Source organism: Chlorocebus sabaeus, chromosome 14, assembly GCF_047675955.1.
Source record: "Chlorocebus sabaeus isolate Y175 chromosome 14, mChlSab1.0.hap1, whole genome shotgun sequence".
Lineage (NCBI taxonomy): Eukaryota > Metazoa > Chordata > Mammalia > Primates > Cercopithecidae > Chlorocebus > Chlorocebus sabaeus.
The window spans coordinates 15,978,897-16,000,919 of NC_132917.1; the positions used below are offsets into that span (position 1 = coordinate 15,978,897).

At 47.1% G+C, this 22,023-nt stretch overlaps 1 pseudogene; it reads left to right on the plus strand.

The window, feature by feature from the left end:
* The first annotated feature begins 10,516 nt into the window (after nucleotides 1–10,516).
* Nucleotides 10,517–10,656, plus strand: LOC119627437 (small nucleolar RNA SNORA40; annotated as a pseudogene).
* Nucleotides 10,657–22,023: the final 11,367 nt, after the last annotated feature.

Consider the following 22,023-nt stretch of genomic DNA (forward strand, 5'->3'; position numbering starts at 1 on the left):
CACAGTGCTCTGTGTTTAGCAGCGGAGCAGTGTTCAGAAATTCAAGATGAAATGATGTGGGAGAGAGGTCAGAGAAATAAGTTTCACTAGTATTTCTCCGGCTTTGAAAACTTTGGAAAAACATTTATTTTCAGGTGAGATTTTTCCTTTAACCTATCAGCCTTGAGACCATACATCTTTATTTATTCAGACAACAAACATTGATTGACTAGCAGTTAGTCGCAGGCTACACAGATAATACAGTCTTTGCTTTCAAAGAACTCAGCATTTAGGTGGTGACAGGGTGGTGAACAGAGTGGCAGAGTGCTCTGATAACAGGTGCCACAAGAGACGGAGCGTCTACTTATCTCTTCCGGGCGTGTCAGGCTTCACAGAGTATGTATTTGCTGAACTGTTTCTCAAAGGATGAGCAGAAATTTTCCTGGCAGGGAAGGGACATGAGAGCACCCCCTCATGCTCCAGAAGGAGCAGCATGTACAGGAGACAAGAGACATGTGTGTTCAGGTGGCTCCTGGTGACTGGTGGCGGGTGGAAGTTACAGGAGATGCAGGATGGAGAGGCGGGACTTTGATGCCATTCAAAGCACTTGGCTCTGCACTGGGAGAGACCTGGACCTTCATGAAGCACTTTGTAACACAGAACATTGGTGGGTGGATTCTGATGTCCATGCAATTAATTCAAGTGAACTCCAGCATGAAGCACCCAGGAGAAAATGCTTTTAATTGAGAGACATGTTTTTCAAATGTTGCTCAGCTGCCAGCTCCTGTGTGCTCTGGCAGGAATGGCAAGTGATACTTAGCTTTCTTCAAGCTCCATTAATCTGCCCATTTCTTTTGCTTCAAATCCCACTTCAAACACACAGCGGCTCCTCACACTCATAATGAAATAAATGATTTATAATCCTGTGGGGAGCCAGCAAGCCTCCTGTCTGATGGTTCAGGTGGTTAGGGCGGGCTGGGTTGATCCAGGTGACCTTCCAGAGTGCATCAGAGGACAGACAGGGGCTCTCCTCTCTTACACAAGCATGCACACACATGCACACATCCATACACACTTGGCTGCATGAACCTTGCTCTGTCTTTACCCCTTTCTCGTGACCTTTCTCCTCCTGGGAGAGCCCAGTGACCTGGTCAAAGGACAGTGTTCCAGTAGCTTCTGTAGAGTGAGCCACTGAGTGCTGAGTACCACTTTATATGCCCAGTACCAAAGTTCATAATATTATGCAACATGAAAAGATGCCAGGCCGGGTGCGGTGGCTCATGCCTATAATCCCAGCACTTTGGGAGGGCGAGGTGGGCAGATCATGAGGTCAGGAGTTTGAGACCAGTCTGGCCAACATAGTGAAACCCCATCTCTACTAAAAATACAAAAAAGTAGCTGGGTGTGGTGGTGGGCACCTGTAATCCCGGCTACTTGGGAGGCTGAGGCAGGAGAATCACGTGAACCTGGGAGGTGGAGGTTGCAGTGAGGCGAGATCGTGACATTGTACTCCAGCCCAGGCGACACTGCGAGACTCTGTCTCAAAAAAATAAAAACAAAACAAAACAAAAAAAACAGGTGTCATCTCCCTTTTCAGTGACGGGAAAACCTGAGCTACAGAAAGGTTAAGTACAGGCACCAGTTTGCATTAAACCAGCAGTTGGTGGAATGAAGATGTGAACCTCTGACAGTTTCAATGCCAGTTCAAGGACCTGGCCCCTTTCACCCTATCCTAGGTTCTATCAGGCAGGCACCACTGGTTCACCTTCTGTTGTCCAGACCTGAGATTGGGATGAAGCATCCGAATCTGTGCCATTGCCTATAGGAAAGGTTTTGGAAGTTGGGATCAGAGGTGGAGTTCATTGATTCACTTGTTCACCAGCCTCTTCTGAGTGCCTGCTGGAGACAGGTTAGAAAAATATGTTTCACTGGTATTTCTCAGGTTTGGAAAGCTTCAGAAAAACATATTTGATTTTAGGTGAGATTTTTCTTTTAACCTTGGACGACTTTGCATCTTGGGCTGAGGATGAGGACAGAAATAATGCAGCTCCCACTCTCAGCACATTAGTCCCCAGAAAGAGAAGTGCGGGATCTACCCGCAGGGGAACCTCAAGCAAGGGAGAGGGGCTCTGAGACCTGGGGAAGTCAGGCCCCGGGTCTGAAGGACTCCCCAAAGTAATGACTTTGCAGCAGAGTCTTGATGGCTGGAGTTCCCCAGCTAAGCAAGGCAGGGAAGGGTGTTGCAAGTAGAGGGAACAGAGGTGTGAGGGCAGAGTGCTCAGAAGGAGCGAGAAAGCTGGGGAGGGTGGCCAGATAGTTTATTGTTCAAATTGAAGTTTTTTTCTACCAAATTTTTAGATTGACAAATGTTATACTACATAGCAGTTGAAAAAATAGTACCGTAAGTACTTGTATGCTCCTTTTTTAAGACAGTCTTGCTCTGTCGCTCAGGCTGGAGTGCAGTGGCAAGATCTCGGCTCACTGCAACCTCCGCCTCCCAGGTTCAAGCAATTCTCCTGCCTTAGCCTCCTGAGTAACTGGGACTACAGGTGCATGCCACCACACCTGGCTAATTTTTGTATTTTTAGTAGAGACAGGATTTCACTATGTTGGCCAGGCTGCCTCCCAAAATGCTGGGATTACAGGTGTGAGCCACTGCACCTGGCCACTTGTATATTCTTTATCTAGATCCAGCAATTATTAACATCTTCCTGTATTCATTTTACTTTTTCTCTACATGTATAGTGTGTGTGTGCGTGCGTGTGTGTGTGTGTGTGTGTATGTATCGTGGGGGTGCTTTCTGTATATACACATTTTTTTTTTCTGAACTATTTGAAGGTAAGTTGCAGGCTTAACACTTTACCCCTAAAATTTATCATTTATCTGTAAAATGACAATGGCTTTATTTCAGTGTCTTAAAAACGGGGAAGAGGATGCTGGGTGCGGTGACTCACACCTGTAATCCCAGCACTTTGGGAGGCTGAGTGGGCAGATCATGAGGTCAGGAGATCAAGACCATCCTGGCAAACATGGTGAAACCCCCGTCTCTACTAAAAAAAATACAAAAAAATTAGCCGGGTGTGGTGGCCGGTACCTGTAGTCCCAGCTACCCCGGAGGCTGAGGCAGGAGAATGGCATGAACCTGGGGGGCGGAGCTTGCAGTGAGCAGAGATAGCGCCACTGCACTCCAGCCCGGGCGACACAGCGAGACTCCGGCTCAAAAAAAAAAAAAAAAAAAAGAGGAAGAGGATACAGTATGTATAAAAACTCTGACATGGTGCCTTGAATACAGCAACCATGCAATAAAAGTTAACACTGAGCATCTAGCGAGCACTGACTATTGATCAGTACTTTCCGCAGGAAATCTCATAACCACTTGTTGGGGAGGTATTGCCGCTCCCAGTTCACAGGAGGAGAGAACTGAGGCTCAGGGAGGAAAATGACTTGCCCATGGTCTCACAGCTGTTAAGTAATGAAGCTACAGTTCCAGCCCAAGTTTGTTTTACTCCATAGCCTGTGTTCATTCCTTTTTCCTTCTTTCTTTCTTTTTCGAGACAGTCTCGCTCTGTTGCCCAGGCTGGAGTGCAGTGGCACAATCTCTGCTTGCTGCAAGGTCTGCCTCCTGGGTTCAAGCGATTCTCCTGCCTCAGCCTCCCAAGTAGTTGGGAATACAGGCGTCTGCCACCACGCCTGGCTAAGTTTTGTATTTTTAGTAGAGATGGGGTTTCACTATGTTGGCCAGGCTGGTCTCGAACTCCTGACCTCAGGTGATCTGCCCTCCTTGGTCTCCCAAAGTACTGGGATTACAGACATGAGCTACCGCGCACGGCCCTTTTTTTTTTTTTTTTTTTTTTGAGACAGGATTTCACTCTGTCACCCAGGCTGGAGGGCAGCGGCATGATCTCTGCCCACTGCAACCTCCACCTCCCAGGTTCAAGTGATTCTCCCACCTCTGCCTCCCAAGTAGCTGGGACTACAGGTACATGACACCACGCCTGGCTAATTTTTGTATTTTTTTGTAGAGATGGGGTTTCACCATGTTGGCTAGGTTGGTCTCGAACTCCTGACCTCAAGTAATCCATCTGCCTTGGCCTCCCAAAGTGCTGGGATTACAGGCATGAGCCACCGTGCCTGGCAAAAGCCTGTGTTCATTCTACTGCCTCTGAGTAGCTATGAGCTCTCTCACCTTGAGCTTGGGATTCCGTTTCTATGCAGGGGAAATGGACCTAAACTCACTTTGGCTTGACTGGAGGTTTCTTCCTCAGTCTTATGTTGATTATTACACTGTAGCTAGAGAGACTTATTATACATGGATCAGAAAAATGAAAGAAAAAGTTACTCCAGAAATTCCTCTAAAATCCTTTGTATGTCAATGAAAATTGCTCATAAACACATAGCACATTCTCATGAAAACATTTGAGCAGTCAGGAAGATAGTGCAAAAGGATATTGTGCTGAAAATTAGGGCACCAGCTCTCTAATTGGCTGTTTGAACTTGAATCTATTCCTTTCCCTCCCTCAGCCTCAGTTTCCTATTCTGTAGAATGGGGATGACAAATCCTAACTTGTCTACCTGCAGAGAATGTTGAAGGAATCAGAACAGGTGATGAAGGCAAAAGCAATTAGTAAACTCTGAAATGCAGTGCGTAAGGGAGGGATTGTTAATAGACCTCCTGGATTGCGAAGGGAAGCAGAGAATCTCCCTCTAGCAGGTATGCAGCTGCAATCTTAATCTGGAACAATGTCATCAACTTTTGAGATGTCTCCTTATTTCCTTCACGGAAGTGGGGGGAATATAATTTTTGACTTAGACCTCACACAGTACTTAGTGATCATGACCTCCTAAATGTACCTCTTTGAGTGTAAGCTCCCCCAGTTCATAAGCTCCAATGGGGCAGACACTTTGCTTTGTTCACTGCTGCAGCTCTAGCACTGAAAACATTGTTAAGCCTATAGTATATGCTCAATAAATATTTGTGGAACAAGCCACTCACGGTGGCTCATGCCTGTAAACCCAGCACTTTGGGAGGCTGAGGCAGGGGTATCACCTGAGGTCAGGAGTTTGAGATCAGCCTGACCAATATAGTGAAACCCCATCTCTACTAAAAATGCAAAAATTAGCTGGTTGCAGTGGCCAGTGGCGGGTGCCTGTAATCCCAGCTACTTGGTAGGCTGATGCAGAAGAATTGGTTGAACCCAGGAGATGGAGGTTGCAGTGAGCTGAGATTATGCCACTGCACTTCAGCCTGGGCAACAAGAGTGAAACTCCATCTCAAAAAAAATTATGGAATAAATTGATCAAATGATTAGCCATAACTCACACTGAGAGACAAATGACAAAGGGCAGGGAGACTTTTCATATCTGTGTCCACAGTGCTGAGCATCGCATGACACAAAGCCTTGGAATGACTGGAGGATTTGCTTAGTCATTATTATATCCTAAACTTGATGTGAACCTAAAGATTCAAACTACGATTACATTTTATTTTAGTACCAATGGTATTTTCTTTAAGTAATGCAAATTAAACCTGCATCGGTCAGCTTTTGTTAGACTATGGTTAGTAACAAATACCATCAAAATGTCAGTGGATTATAAAAACAAATACACAGGGTGCAGGGGCTCATGCCTGAAATCTCAGAGCTTTGAGAGGCTGAGGAGGGAGATCTCTTGAAGCCAGGAGTTCAAGACAAGCCTAGGGAACATAATGAGACCCCTGCCTCTACCAACAATAAGAGAAAACACTAGCTGGGCATGATGGTACATGCCTGAGTCCCAGCTATTCTTTGGGAGGTTGAGGCAAGAAGATCACTTAAGGCCAGGAGTTTGAGGTTGCAGTGAGCTCTGATCTTGCCACTGCAATCTAACCTGGGTAACTGGGTAACGGTGTGAGACCCTGTCTGTAAAATAAATAAATAAATAAATAAATAAATAAATAAATAAATATAATTTTTTTTTTTTGGTCATCAAGTCAGCTGAGGCTCGGATCCAGTACTTTCTCATTCTAAGGCTGAAAGTATAGCCCCTGATCTTTATTTTTTGGCAGAGGGGAAAACAGAAACGGCCAAACCAGGCAGTGAATCTCGCAGCCTCTGTTAGATGTGATAACATCATTTCTGCTCATGTTCCACTGGCAAAGCAGGTCATGTGAGCAAGCCCGGTGTGGGTGTGGGTGGGGTGGGTATTACTCACGAAGGAGCTCTGCAAGACATGTGCCAGGGGATGGGGGTGCTCAGTTCTCCTGTAGGCAGGGAGAGTGCAATCAACTACCCTGACCTTCAAAGCACTTTGACTTGTTTGAAGGTCAAAGTTTTGGCCTCTCTTCAGATCCCAGAATCCCAGAATGTCTGGCTAGAGGAGGCTTTGAGCTGAAGCTACCATGATTACAAATCAGGAAACTGAAATACATGACATAGAAAGGGCCTCATCATGGATTTTACAGATGCTATTACAACATTAAAAATGTTCCCCCAATTTTATGACGTTTACGTAAGAACTACAGACTAGCCATGGGAATGGGGGCCTGGAATCCCAGCTACTCTGGAGGCTGAGGCAAAAGAATCACTTGAGCCCCGGAGTTAGAGGCTTCAGGGAGCCATGATTATGCCACTGCACTCCAGTCTGGGTGACAGAGCAAGATCCCAACCCTAAAAAAAAAAAGTAAAGCAACTGCCGAAGTCAGTGTTGCTTTATAAGTTGTACAGAACAGAGAATGAAAGCGCCCTCTTCACTGGAGTTACCTGCATCCCCCACTGCCTAGCACAACTTTCTCCTTTGGCCCCGAGGGTTCAAATAATGGACAGCACATGGCTGCTTGCTTCAAGGAGCCCACATAGAGTCCAGGGGACAAGAGATGAAACCTACAATGACAGCATAACGTGATACACTCAGGAAGTCTGGAGGCACAGAATGGGGTGGCCCCAACCAAGACTCAGGATGAGAAAAGGCTTTCTGAAGAAGAGACTGTTGGAGAAACAGCAAAGGCTGAGATGTGCAAAGAAAGTATGGTGCATCTGGGAATAGTGAGCAGTTCAAGGGCCTTAGGCATTGTGCAAGAGTCTGGAAGGGGAGCCACTGAGGGGTCAGCTGTTTCTTTCAGAAGCATCGTTGTGGCATCCTTCTGGAGAGGATGTGTTGGGGGGTGTGTGTTGGGGGGTGCTGGAGACTGCCCTGGGCCCCAGTTAGAGTTCTCCTGTGGGATCCTAACAGTAATGACATCTTACATTTGTGCCCCTTCCCACTGTCGCATGTACACACACGTGGGCATCTGATGGGATCCCCAAAACACCTTGTATGCAAGAATTATGGTCTATGTTTTGCAGATAAGGGAACTGAGACTGGAAGGAATGAAGGAACATGCCCAAGGAAACATACAGGAAGTAAGAAACCACACTGACATGTTCCCCTGCTTGACTGCGTAGCCCTTCTTCCTCCCAGCCTATCCTCTGCCCTTTCCCTGGTAGGTTGTGCAGACTGCCAGTTACACCCAGGGTTGATTGTCCTTAATTAATAAACGGTCCCTCCACCCAGCCTTCTGATGTGCCATTTGTAGGATTTTGTTTCACTAGAAAAGAATTTGGCATACAGGAAATGCTCAAAAGGCATTTGTGGAGTGAAGGAAGGATGGAATCTGAGCTGCACAGATTACTGCGCATTGGGCCCCTTCTGTCATTCCAGGGGGCTGTTCAGAGTGAGGCCTTGATTTCGCAGTTGTACTTTGTTTATTTTATTTTATTTTTTTTCAGATGGAGTCTCGCTCTGTCATCCAGGCTGGAGTACAGTGGCGTGATCTTTGCTCACTGCAAGCTCAGATTCAAATGATTCTCCTGCCTCAGCCTCCCAAGTAACTGGGACTACAGGTGGGTAATTTTTTGTATTTTTAGTAGAAACGGGATTTCAACGTGTTAGCCAGGATGGTCTCAATCTCCTGACCTCGCGATCTGCCCGCCTCAGCTTCCCAAAGTGCTGGGATTACAGGTGTGAGCCACCGCACCTGGCCTTTGTTTATTTTTTAATTAAACTTTTCGATGTTGAGGTAATTGTTGATTCACACCATGGGTTCAAATCCCCATTCCACAGACTGCATGCTGGGGAGATCTTAGGTGTGTTGCTTAAATTGTGTGGCTTAAATTCTGTTTTCTTACCTGGGGAAACAGGGATCTGATTGGTGTCTATGGCATCAGGCTATCCCCAGCAGAGTCCTTGTCATCTATGGGCTGCCCCAGGAATACCCTAATAAACATGGCTGTCAGCCCTGTGCCTTTCAACCCCATCGCCTCCGATGCAGAAGCCCTGCCGGGAAGCAGCATAGTGCAGAGGTCATGGAGCTTGGATCTGAACCATCTGAGTAGGAAGCGGATTCTGCCCTGTATTCGCTGGGTGACCTTGGTCTTTCTGAATTTCCATGAAACAGTGTAACAGAGTCTTCCCTGAGGGTTGCTGTGAGAATGAAGAGCGGATATATGTTATGTGCCTTCTGGGTTGTAGGAGTGGCACAAATGAGTGATGCCCGTTCACCTCTATCCTCTCTCTCGAACTGGCTTCCCCACTACTCCTTTCTCCTCTCAGCCCTGTCGGTGCCCAGCCACCATTCTGTTTCTTGCTGGCTAATCCATAAGGTGGTAATGACTGACAATGGCTTTTGCATTTTAATCAAGGGCTTCATGTCTTACTCCTAAAAGAGGCTAAATTATCATTTATGGCACCTGAGTCACTAAGGGAGAGGTTTGTTCGTGCGTAGCGGAGGGCAGGAACCCGGGACACCTCACTGTGTGGGTGCATCAGCTACCCCACCCATGCCAGGGCCTCTGCTGGTTCACATTACACATTTTTTTGCCAATGAGAAACCAAGGCTCGGATTACCCCTTCCCATGCTGCCAGGGCCCCTTGTTCAGCACACAACCTGCTCAGCTGTCCAAGGCCGACCTGTAGTTGTATCCAGGCCACAACTGGCTCTGGGGTCCCCCTTGTCTCCCTGTTGCCCCCACCACTTCCCCACTCTCCAGCAGTAGATTCCTGAGGCCCTATAGACTGGCCACGGCTGCTATTGGAACAGCTGCTTCTCTCCGGGCCCAGTCACCCTGCTGGAGATGAGTGGCTTCCAAGCCTCATAAAACTTGCTGCTGATCTATTGGTTCCAGTGACTTTTCTCCTGTAGCCTCAGGACTTTCTGGAGCTCATTTGTCTAAAGAAAGAAGGGCAGCCTGTTTCCCTCCCTGGGCTTATTCTCACCGAGTACTGAGCCCACCTTTCCAGCAGCTGCCATCAAGGCTGTGGCGTGAACAGGCCTCCTCATTCCCCCTCCCTCGTAGGGAGGGCTGGGAGCAGCTCGCACACACAGGGGTGGTGGCAGAGTCTCATCCAGCCATTGAGTGACACTGGGCACTTGTTGAGGGCCTCTCCATTCTGTCTGCCTGTCTCCTATGGCCATAAGGGGGAGTCAGGGAAGTTGCTAGGTGACGAATGCTTTATCATTTCTAAAGCCCAGTGTAAAAGTCAGTACCATTATTTGCTACAAAATCCAGACACTTAGGCATTTCTCCTTTAGAAGAGCTACTGAAATAACAGCTCCAATTATTAATAATATTTCTAATTAGGAATTATTAACGATGGATGTGATTGCCGGCATTTGTTTTCCAAAAGGTTGGAATGAGCTTGCTGTCAGAGGAGACTGCAACACTCGACTTTAAGTTCTTAAGAACTGAAGATTGTGTCTCCTTGGACATATGTAGTCTTGTGTGGCCCCAGGGACTAACCTGGGCCTCAGAGGACTCCGTCTCACCTTTCTGGCTAAATCCTTCATTTAGGATTGATATCAATTCTCAATTTAAAAAAACAGACCCTTTTTTTTCATCAAGAATAATGACTTTGTAGGGCAGTTTCCTTTTGTAAACAGTATTATGAAGCATGTTTTCCAATAATGACTATCTTTCTCTTGAAGGCACTGAAGGAGGAATCAGTCAGGCACACGTTTACCATCGCCCGCTGGCCTGGCCTCTCTCGGAGACCTGAATTAGATTTGAGTGATGTTTGCTGTGTGCCAGGCCTCTGCTAGGCTCCGTGGAAGATATGGAAATAGATCATGACAGTTCCTGCCTTTGGGGAGTTCGCTGTCTAGTAAGGGACACAGAATGTATCCGGAAATGGTTATAACAGAATTAAAAAGCACTTTGGGAGCAGGGGCTGGGGTAATGGGGGAGGCATGGATGGTTGATTATTTTTAATTAGAGGGTTTGGAAAATTCTTCCTTGGAGAAGAGGCACTGGAGATAGGCCTTGGAGAATGTGAGGATTTTAGGAAGTGGACAGGGTGAGGTGAGTATGATGGAAATTTCAAGAAAAGGAAGGTACTAGCAAGATGTAGACTGGGCAAGGCCAAGGCATATTTGGTGAATGGTAGGCCTTCAGGGATGTCTGGTGGGTTGGGCCTTTGGGAAACTATGAGGTCAGGGGGCATGAAATGAAACATGCACTGTGTCCAGGCTAGGAGGGTCTTGTGGGCATGGAATTAATCCATCCACTTACACCTTCCTCGTGTTCCAGGTCCTTTTCCATGCGCTGAGGATTCTAAGGAGAAATAATCCACAACCAGACTTACAGATAGGTTCAAGAAATAAATTCTCTTTTGCAACCAAGAGCTCATTGTTCAGTATGAGTTTCCATACATATAAGAAGAAATATTATGATCCCCTCCAAAAAATAAAGAAAGAAAGAAAGAATTCACAGCCGGGCATGGTAACTCATGCCTGTAATCCCAGCACTTTGGGAAACTGAGGCAGGCAGCTCACTTGAGGTCAGGAGTTCAAGACCAGCCTGGCCAACATGGTGAAACCCCATCTCTACTAAAATTACAAAAACTAGCCAGGCGTGGTGGCACACACCTGTAATCCCAGCTACTTGGGAGGCTGAGGCAGGAGAATCGCTTGAACCTGGGAGGCGGAGGTTGCAGTGAGCAGAGATCATACCATTGTACACCAGCCTGGGCAACAGAGCCAGACTCCATCTAAAAAAAAAAAAAAAAAAAAAACTTCACAAGCCTGTCCCCAAAGAGCCTACAGTTTATTGTGGCACAAAAACCACTAAGGAATTGTAAGGATGTGACAGGATCGATCCTATCTATGATAGACATAAGGTCAGAGGAGGTCATAAGATATAAGGTCAGCTACTCTGACCCGGGAAAGAGAGTTGGAGGAAGCTGTACAGAAAAAGAGGCCACCTTTGGCTTGAGTCTTGAACTGCTATCAAGCAGTTCAATTGAGCTTTCCTTGAATTTAATCCAGAAGTTAGTCCAGTAGTTCTCAACTTAGGGTAATTTTGCTCCCTGGAAACATTCATCAATGTCAGGGGACATTTTTGGTTGTCATGACTTGGTGGTGAGGGGGGTGCTACTAGTATCTCATGGGTAGAGGTCAGGGATGCTGCTGTACATCCTAAAATGCACAGGGCAACCTCCACAGTAAAGACGGATCTGGCCCAAAAGTCAATCGCGCTGAGATTGAGAAACCCTGGGATGAAGAACATGTCAACCTCAACCATGTTGGGAATTGGGAGATGGTCAGGTAGCCAACAGCTTCCTGTGGCTTTGGGCAGGTCCCAGCTGTTTCTGGTGGGCCTCATGCTGTGGACTGAACGTATCCCCTCAGAATTCATGTTAAAGCCCTAAACCTCTGTGTAATGGTATGTGGAGGTGGGGCCTTTGGAAGACATTAGGGTTAGATTAGGTCGTGATGGGACTAATGGCCTTATAAAAAGAGAAACAGGTGCAATATATCTCCCTCCCTCCCCCCTTCCTCCCTGCCACCGCCACCATCCCCGCAGCCTTCAGAACCATGGGGGCTAAATGTCTGTGGTTTCTGCCCTCTAGTCTACAACATTCTGTGATTCTGTGATAGCAGATGGAGCATCTTGATTTCCTCTATCTGGTCATGAGTCTGTGATGCTGGATGTTCTTTTACACTTGTCTCACCTCTCTAGGACATCATGAGAGGGTTGTTCAACGAATGTTCAGCTCACTCATCTTCTGGCAGGGCATGGTTTTCATCCATCTGCAGATTTCTGGCTCATGTATTTATAGAGTTTCTAGAGGCAGCTTTACAAAGCATGTTGGATGAGGTGTTTTGTTGTTTGTTGGGAATAGTGGATTATTTATATTGCTGGATAACTATGTGACCCAGGGAAAAAATATGCAGTATTATGCAATATTAGGATCTCCCACTCTCACCCCACCCAGCCACATTTTCTTCACACTGTCACTCAGTCCTGGTCACACACAGAAGCCACTTTCATGGCTGGAGAGACCCTTTCCCTTGACTCAGCCTCTGACAACCTCTCACTGCCTATTGGCTATGGCGTCATCCCCTGAGTCTGACTTTCCTGGCCCTTCACAGCCTAACTCCAGGGACAGCTCCGCTTCATCTGATGCCTCCTTCCCTCAGGCTGTGCCAGAGACTTGCTTCAGCCACAGCAAACCCACCATTGTTCCCCAAATGAACAGCCCTAGAGGGAAGAGGCTGTGCTTAATTGCTCTAAAAGCCCAGTTCAGCAAAGACCCAGTGAATAAAATGACAGAAAAATGAATGCACACTTTAAAGAGGCTTTTAGAATTCATGAGAAGCCACAGGTTGAGGAGGTTGGTGATAGGAAGGCAGTGGCATCCATGGACAGAAATAGGTGAAAACGTTTCCTCGAGGAGGCAAAGAGGCCGTCTCTGTGTTGGCAAATTTGAGATGTCACTCTGTAGAGATGGAACCTGACATCTAGGGATGTCAGTTAGCATCTCCGTGGTTACTCCTCTGTGATTCTGCTGGCTTTCCAGTGTGGTTGGGAGATGGCTGCGTAACTTCAAGCCCCCACACCCACACAGCTTCACTGAACAGCAGGAGGGAGTGTATCGGTGAGCTGCTGTCACGACAGCACTGTGTAACAAACCCCTCCAAACTCAGTGACCTACAACTAATGCAACAGACCATGTTTTTTTCTCTCTCTGCAGTCTACCTACGGGTCAGCCAGGACTCTTCTGCTTCAGCTGGTCTCTGAGGCTTCAGGTCAGGTTCAGGTCTGTTCCGCAGTCATCCTAATTTTCTTGTACTTACCAGCAACGTGGCATGTTGATCGCATGACAGATTCAGGGATCTAATGGTAAGGCCAAGCCTGTGAGAACATTGAAAGTCTCTGTTTCATGTCTGCTCACATGATGGGCTGGCATATGCATCCTGCCCTGAGGGGAGGGGAGGGGAATAGGAGCATCAATACTCTCTGAACAATCATCTCATCTATCACAGGGGTAGGATGTCTTCCTGAAACCCTCCGCCAGAGTTCCCCAGGGAATCTTATGTCACACTGACTAGAACCGAGTGTCGTGGCCAGCCCCAAACCAATCACTGGCAAAGAAGAACTGGCTCGCTATGAGGGATTAGACCAATTGTCATTTGGCCCTGGGCCAGGACCCTCTTCCCGTGAACACTGAATGGATTTGGGCTCCTGTCAGCAAGGCATTGGCAGGTGATGACTATCAAGTAGGCAACCAATGTCTGCCCCAGCCACCAGCTCTGATCAGGGTGAGGTCACTTTCCCTCTTTGGGCCCAGAGTAGCACAGAAAAGTCTCCGTGGGCCTTGCAGGGTGTTGGAAGTGTGTCCACACAAGTTTTTCCAGGTGCCACTCGCTGAAATCCCTTCACCTGCTCTGTCCCCACCAGGCAGACCAGCCAGTGCACTCCTGCCTCAGACACTGGGTCACCAGGCAGCTCCTTCTGTGGGTGTGTCTGTCCTTACAGGATCCCTGGAGCAAAGGCTGCCCTCGCCAGGCACTGGCTGGCAGCTCCCATGGCACGGGTGTCACATCAGGCCTGCTGCACTTGCCCCTGCTTGCCCAGGGACTTCCCTTCTAACAATGAGGTCTGATAGCATCTCTAAGTTGGTAAGAAACCGGACAGCCAAACAGCCTTGGATTATTCTACCCTCAGCCTGCCTCTCTGGGCTTCAGATTGTTCATTAGAAATATTCTAGGGGATGATAGGATTCTCACACAATTTCCCATGCTGGAAAGTGAATTTTCTGATGGCAATGGCTATCTCGGGGTGTGGGGGGGGGGGTGGCGTAAGCATTCAGCTCCTCCCTGGCAGCCAGGCTGTTTCTGGGCATCCCTCTCCATATCTGGTCCCTGACACTCTGGGATCCTCCTGTGAAGGCCTGGGCAGAGCACCCAAGGCAGGCAGGGGCCTTGGACTCTAACCCTAGCAAGACCTTGACATTGCTGTGTGAAGAGGCTTTGTAGGGCCTGAAGTTTTGCATTTGAGGAGTTTTTTCTTAAAAAGGGAAAAAAAGATAGAACATAATTTGTAAATGTCCAACTAGGTAACAGCTGTGATGGTTGATTGCATGTGTCAACTTGGCTGGGCCACAGTGCCCAGATATTTGGTCAACCATTGTTCTGGCTTTTCCTGTGAAGGTGTTTTGTGGATGAGATTAACACTTAAATTGGTGAACTCTGAGTCATGCAGATTGCCCTCCATAATGTGGGTGGACCTCACTCAATCAGTTGAAGGCCTGGCCACTCCCAGGGAGAAAGAAGCTCTGCCAGCAGGCCGCCTTCAGACTTGAACTGCAGCTCTTCTGTGGGTCTCCGGGCTGCTGCTACACCCTGCAGAGTTCGTACTCCCAAGCCTCCACAGCCATATGGGCCAGTTCCTAAAAATCTCTGTCTCTGTCTTTCTCTCTGTCTCTCTCTTTCTCTCTCCATCTATCTCTGTCTCTCTTCTCCTTATCTCTCTCTTTTTCTCTGTCCCTTTGCCTCCTTCTCTTTCTCTCTGTGTCTCTGTCTCTCTTTATCTCTCTCCATCTTTATCTTTCTCCCTCTCTCCATCTCTGTCTGTCTGGTCATCTCTCTGTGTGTGTGGCCCTCTCTCTATTTCTCTGCCTCTCTCCCCATCTCTCTTTTTCTCCCTCTCTCTCTGTCTGATCATTTTCCTCTCTTTTTCTCTCTTTCTCTCTGCACACACATGCATCTTGTGACTTCTCATCTTGTGCTCCTCAGGAGAATGCTGCCTGACACAGGGCCTTGGAAAGACCCGACACGATCAGGGGCCCAATGCCTGAGGCCCATTAGCTTCCCTGTGGACTCATCCCTGGGAGCCGGACCGCCCTCCCCATGCTGGTCCTCCACAGTCCCTCTGTAAGATGGTGAGGGGTTGCCCCTGAGCTTCGCCTTGGTGCTGAGGCCCTATACACAGACTGTAGGTGTCTGAGCACGTCCCAGACAGTCAAGCATCAGGGTCTCCAGCCCTGCCTCTGGCCATCCCCTCACCTGCAGCCCATGCACACGAGGTGAGGAAGCAGCAAGAGGCACACAGAGGGCCACCTTCTCATACCCGGAGCCTTCAGCGACTGAAGAACCCAAGGTCACCCCAGACCCCAGGCCTGGCCATCTTTCCCCTTTCCTCAGCTGAGTTCTGCTCAACTTGCACCTTTCCAGGTACCATTGCTTGCCACTTACGGGTTGCAAAAAGAAATATATGGGGGATCATATATTTTCAGACGTTATAAAACACCCTTGTCAAGGCTGGATTTTTGTCTGCCTGTCACTGCTAATGTAAACGTACCTTCTCTGGAGGCCTTCTGAAGGGGTCAGAGCCCTGGCGTGGAGCTGGGGAGCTGGGTGCTGGTTGCAGGGGAGCTGCTAACTGGCCAGTGGCATTGGTCAGTCCCATTTCCCAGGTGGGCCTCCATTGAGTACCTGGGCTTTGCTGGATGATCCACGGTCCTTGCAGTTGTGCCGTCCACTGGATAGACTTCGCAGCTTGCTCTGCTGCCCCCATGTGCTTGGTGACCTGGTCCTTTTGAGAAGACAATGGGGATGGGGAAGACTTTGGGCATTGAACTGGGAACTCATTTTGTGTTGGGTAGATTCACCAAGAAGTCAAACACACTAGACAACAAGCAAGCAAGCAAACAAGCAAATGAATAAATGCACTAATTTGAATTTTTTACAAGCACTGCTCCTGTGCTTTGGGAGGTGTGTTGATGTGTGCACACGCAAGAGCGGGGGTGGAAAGGAAGTGACCCTTGCTTGGTTTAGTTGCATTATGCAGGGATCCCTTTAGGCAATCCTCCACAAGCAGCCAGCTTACGGGATGCAGGAGAGGGTCATTGAGCCTTCATCATCAGAGGAAGAATTCCTCCGTCTGGCTGAAGAGGAGACAGTGCATGAAAAATGGTGGCAAGGGGTCAGGAGGGGAAGGCAAGTGAGAAAACACTTTCATCTATTATCCCGGGGTCAATGGGCTCCCTCCCATCAGGGAACCTTGGGGCCGATGAATGGCCCATTGCAGGAGGTGCGGCATTGTGTGGACTGGGAGCCCACGTCACAATCCCCCAGCTCAGGACAATAGTGCCTAAGAAAGTGGTGGGTGGCTCGCCTCCCAGGAGCTGCTTCTTCTTATCAAAGGGCTTTCACCAGGAACGCCCCAGCCTGCTTAGGAAGGAGGGAGAGCTGTTTGTCCAATAATGCGAAGGCATTTCAGACTCATTCCAAATTCTCCGTCATGGCGATTAGGTTGGCCCGTATTGAATTTCCTCCAGAACCAGTGTAGGTTTCTCAGCTGTTGCCGCTCCCTAAAAGCCACACATATTCTTTGAGTTGTGTAATTTTTGTTTGAAGAACAACACATTCCTGTTTAAAAAGGAGTCCAAATCCTTATGCTGAAAAAAAGACATGCATTCCCTCCAAAGAAGATGCCTGGAAGGCCACATATATCAGCCTGCAGTGGGTATACAGCACAGAGACTGGTTCCTGGTTTGGGTAAAACTATGGTCTTACCTTCTTCTTGGCACCTCCTTATCAATAACCCATAATTACATGTTTTAAAATATCCTGCAAATTCGTTGTGAGTCTGGCATTGTGACTACCCTTATTGAGTTAGGGCTGGTTTGCTTTCGGGATTTCCAGAAATATGTCACCCAAATGGAGAGAATGTGATATCCTGGTAGTACCTGATGTTCCCTGCTACCCTAAGCTTTAGAAGTGGGCAGTGGCCAGAGATGTGATTTTGTGGTGTTGTTTTCACATCTGGCATGGGGCCTCGAATCTCAGATCTCAAAATGAGTCTGCCTGGCACCAAGCAACCCTCAATTTCGGATGCAGAACTGATACTTGCACAGAGACACCCTGGGCTGCAAGGCTTTCCTGGTGAGCAAAACTGACTGTCCACAGGCAGGGATTCTGTGAGAACTGGTCCTTATGGCCCCAGACCTTGTAAATAGCTCTCCTGCATTTTCAGTTGGCAATTTACTTAGGAAGTCAGTTGAGTGGCAGGCCCTGCACAAGGAACTGGAAAAACAAAAAGAAAGATGACATGGTCCCTGCCCATGTTGGGGACAAATTAACAGATAGATGAATGCAAACATCTGTGGTTAGCATTATGAAAGAGCTACACAGGAGGTACATACCCTACACTGTAAGCACTTGAAGCAAGAATGACAGTGATTGATTTCTAGAGCACGGTGAAGAGTCTATGGTAGAGTACTGTGTTGAATAGTGCCACCCCAAATTCATGTCCACCTAGAACATCAGAATGTGACCTTATTTGGAAATAGTATTGTTGCAGGTATAATTTGTTAGATAGGATCACCCTGGACTAGGTGGGATCTAAATCCAAAGACCGTGGTCCTCATATGAAGGCAATGTGAAGACAGAGGCAGGTGTTGGAGTGATGTAGCTGCAAGCTGATGATTGCCGACCACCACCACAGGGGAGCTGCAGGGAGGAGATTCTCCCTTGAAGCTTCTAGAAGGTACAGACACTCAGGACGCCCTGTTTTCTGACTTCTGGCCTCCTGAACTGTGAGAGAATGTGTCTGTTGTTTCCAGCCACCATGTTTGTGGTCATTTGTTGCAGCAATCCTAGGAAACTAATACACATGGTGTGTTGTCAATTGCATTTCACTGGCAGCACTGAATGAGAGTTTCCACAGTTGGATGGAGTGGGAGCTTGGTTATGGCCTAACCATGGAGACAAGTGGGGCTGGGGACCACAGGTAAAGGAGGAAATGGGAACAGAGAAGAATGAAAGCACACAGAAGCTTCTGCTCTGTGGGTGGCGTATGCCAGGAATGAAGAGGGCACGTGGGAAGGTGGGAAGGTGGGACTGGCCAAGGGAAGAAGGACAGCTCAGAAAGACTTGGTAAGCCATACTAAGGAATTTGGGTTTTATCCTTTCCCTACCTTCCTTCCTCTTTCTTTCTTTTTTTTTTTTTTAAATCAAATCAGTGATCTCTGTTACATAGACATCCTACAGAATAGCAAAAGGTTCATGGATGTTGCAGGGAAAAACAAAAGGATAAAGTTGCTGGCTTCTCTGTGATACAATATTGCACAGAAAAACTAAACACAGAGAGGTGCCAGATGCCAGTAGTGTGATGTGTACAATTTTAAAAAGAATATTGTTAATAAATAGTATATCTTAGAGTCATTTACTTACCTTTTCCATAAAATATAAGGCAAAAAACCGCTCCCTACACACAAAAACCAAAATAGCTTTATCCGTTGGAAGGAATTTCTGATGCTGCAGATGTATTGTGGTCTTTCTGTCTCCTCTTTTCTCACTGTGCTGTAAACTCCTACGTCAGGGACCTTCTCTGATTCACCAATGCATGGATGAACAGTAGACACTAGTGTACTGTGGAGTACAGAGGCAACTGGGTAGTGTGTCCAGGAAAGACCTTCCATAGGAGAGCAGATCTGAGCTCCAGCAGGATGTAAGGATAGGGTGGACAGAAGAGGGAGAGGAGGGGAATATTCTACTTATGGGAAATGTCACGAACTAAGGTACAGAAACAGTTTGTGTAAGGTGTTTCTAGGAGGAGGAAAGTGTAACTGTCCAGTGGGTTCTCCGTACCCACTGCCTAGAGAGAGCCAATTTATCAAGACAAGGAAATTGTGATAGAGAGAGTTTAATTCATTCAGAGCTGGCTGTATAGGAGACTTGAGTTTTAGTATTATTCAAATTAGCCTCCCTGAGAATATGGGGACTGGAGTTTTAAAGGTTAATTTAGTGGGCATGGGGCTAGTGAGTCGGGAGTGCTGACTGTTTTGCTAGAAGATGAAATCACAGGGAGTTAAAGCTGTCCTCTTGTGCTGAGTTAGTTCCTGGCCACAGGACTGATTGGCAGGTCCAGGTGGGCCCACGCGGTTGTCAGAAATGCAAAATCCTGAAAAGATATCTTAAAAGGCCAATCTTAGGTTCTTCAAAAGTGATGTTATCTTTAAGAGTAATTGGCAGAAGTTGCAAATTTTATGACCTCCGGAATAATGGCTGGTAGTTATTTAGAACTTAAGCCCCTCTCATCCTAACTTGGTGGCCTTTAATTACTTTTACAAGAACAGTTCAGTTTTGGAGAAGGACTATTATTTAAACCATAAACTAAATTTCTTTCAAAGTTTGCTTCACCCATACCTAGGATTGAGAAAACACAAACAACCTGTGATGCTAGAGACAAGATGGAGTCAGCCATGTCAGTTTATCTCACTGCCATAATTTCCTCAGCTATAACTTTTGCAAAGCTGGTTTCAAAAGGAGACATGGCCCTGGTAGACAAAATGGGAAAAGTTTATTAGAGCTCTACTGGTGATAGCAACAGGAGGCAGGTAAATTCTTAGGCAGACAGGGATGGGTCCTCAGTGAAATTCAACCTTCCAGCAAAGCACAATCTAAAGCCCTAAACCCAAGCTATGAGTTCTGGATAAATTCATGGGCCAGATTGAGAACTGCCATTCCCATTTGGCATGCTCTCTTCCTGATTGGTCCTTATCCTTTACCTATTTTACATATACCTACCCTTCCCCAATTTATCCTCTACACTATTGTGCCTATTTCTGAATGGTGATTTTTCAGGCATGTCCACAGACTAATCAGCATGTAGTTCCCCATTTCAAGTCCATAAAACTCCTAGACTCAGCCTTGTAGCAGGCAACCCACGTTTGGGTCCCCTCTCACTGTCCAGAGCTTTTCTGTGACTCAATAAATTCTACTCTGCCTTACTCTCTCTCCAGTGTATCCATACCCCATTCTTGTCAGTCACAGGACAAGAATCCGGAACTTAGTGAACTACAGGAGTGAAAGAGCTGCAACACTTAATGTGCAGGCAGGAGAGATGAGAATTCTTCCTATAAGGAACAGAGCCATTGATGGTTTTTGAGAAAGGCAACTTGATTTAATTCAAGTTCTTAAGATTGCAGGACCTGAGAAGTTCAGCTGATGACCAGACTTTGTGGTCTGATGGGAGAGATGTCAAACACCCCAGGGCTCCCTTATGCCATATTCCCCCATGTCAATTACCTTCTAGGAGAGGCTGGGGCTTGTGTCCCCACATGCTTCTTCCAAAGGGTCTCTCTAACAACCCCACTGGTCAAGATGTCACCAGAACTTGCTCCCACCCATTCTGCAGATATGGTTTTCTGCTTCTTCCCCTGCCCTGTGCCTCCTCCTGGGGTCTCAGAGCAGATGGGATGGTGCTAGGCCCTCTGAAACCTGCTCATGTGTGTGCCCTCAGAAATGGAGATGCAGTAGGAATTGCTGGGGATGAGGAGACCTGGGGTACTAGTTGTCTCTCCCTGCTTATAGAACCATCTCAAAACTCAGTTGAAAAAACAATTCTTTTGACTGTCACTTCTTGCATTGCTGAGAGCTGACTGGGCTCAGCTCTGGGTCTATTACAGTCACCATCAGTAGTAACAGGAGCCGGAATCACTTGAAGTTTCTGTCACTCACTTGTTTGGTGCCTGAGCTGTAAAGACTCAAACATTGGGAGCTGAAACAGCTGGAGCCACACCATTTTTTCAGGCCCTTCAGGAGATCTTCTCAGAGCTAAGTCTGCAATGACCAATTTATCTTTCAGTAAAGCTCAGAGGACAAGTTACTCCCAAGCTAAGGAAGCTGAATTATCAAGACTCATCATTTGCATGTCCAAGACATATATTACGGTATATATACTGGGCCCCACAAGAGGTTTCTCCTTTCCTACACTCTTTCTTGCATGGGCAGTTGGATCATTGCACTAGAAATTTCGTTATAAGCATGCCACTCCTTAATTTGCTGGAAGTACCATGAAATTTCCTACAAAGCTTAAAAACTCAAATGCCTTTGGGCTATAGAGTCATCACAAAGGTGTGAAGTGGCCACAGTAGGATCACAGTAAGGGGTGGGGACTTCATTTAACTAAAGAACACCCTAAAGGCATTCACTTTCTTTTGGATACCAGATGATAATTGCTATGGATCAGATTCAGCCTGCAGGAGGCAGTGGGTTTGTGACCTTGACTTAGAGAGAAAAATATCCAACACCTCACCTCTTTCTGTATTCAAGATCCACCACCCACAGTTGCCCTCTCAAATTTACTGCCCATAACTACACTGCCACCCCTACACTCTAGGGATTATCTAAATTTGTCTGTCAGTATTTGTTCTTCCTTTCTCCTTGATCCCAGTTCTGCTTTCCGTCTGATGGGAGAGAAGTCAGACACACCAGTGCTCCATTGTGCCACATTCCTCTGTGTCAATAACTCCCAGGAGAAGCTGGGGCACGTGTCCTCAAAGGCTTCTTCCAAAGGATTTCTCTTTCTCCAGTTAGCAGACTCTTACCTGACTGTCATAGTCCAGTTCAGATCTCATCTTCTAGAAACTTCCCTGATCTCCAAGATCCTTATTGTCAGTCTGCATAATGAATTCACCATGGAGCCTTTGGGGTTTCTCTTCTACCACTGTCTTGAAGTGTTGGGAAAGTGTGGGTTGTTGTTTTTTGCCTCCTCTCTTCGTAACTAGGGTGCAGTGGTATCATCATAGCTTACTGCAACCTCGAACTCTTGGGCTCAAATGATCCTCTCACCTCAGCCTCCCTAGTAGCTGGAACTAGAGGTGTGCACCACCATGCCTGGCTAATTTTTAAAATTTTTTGTAGAGATGAGATTTTGCTATGTTGCCCAGGCTGGTGTCGAACTTTTGGCCTCAAGCAATCCTCCCACACAGCCTCCCAAATTCCTAGGATTAGAAGCATGAGCC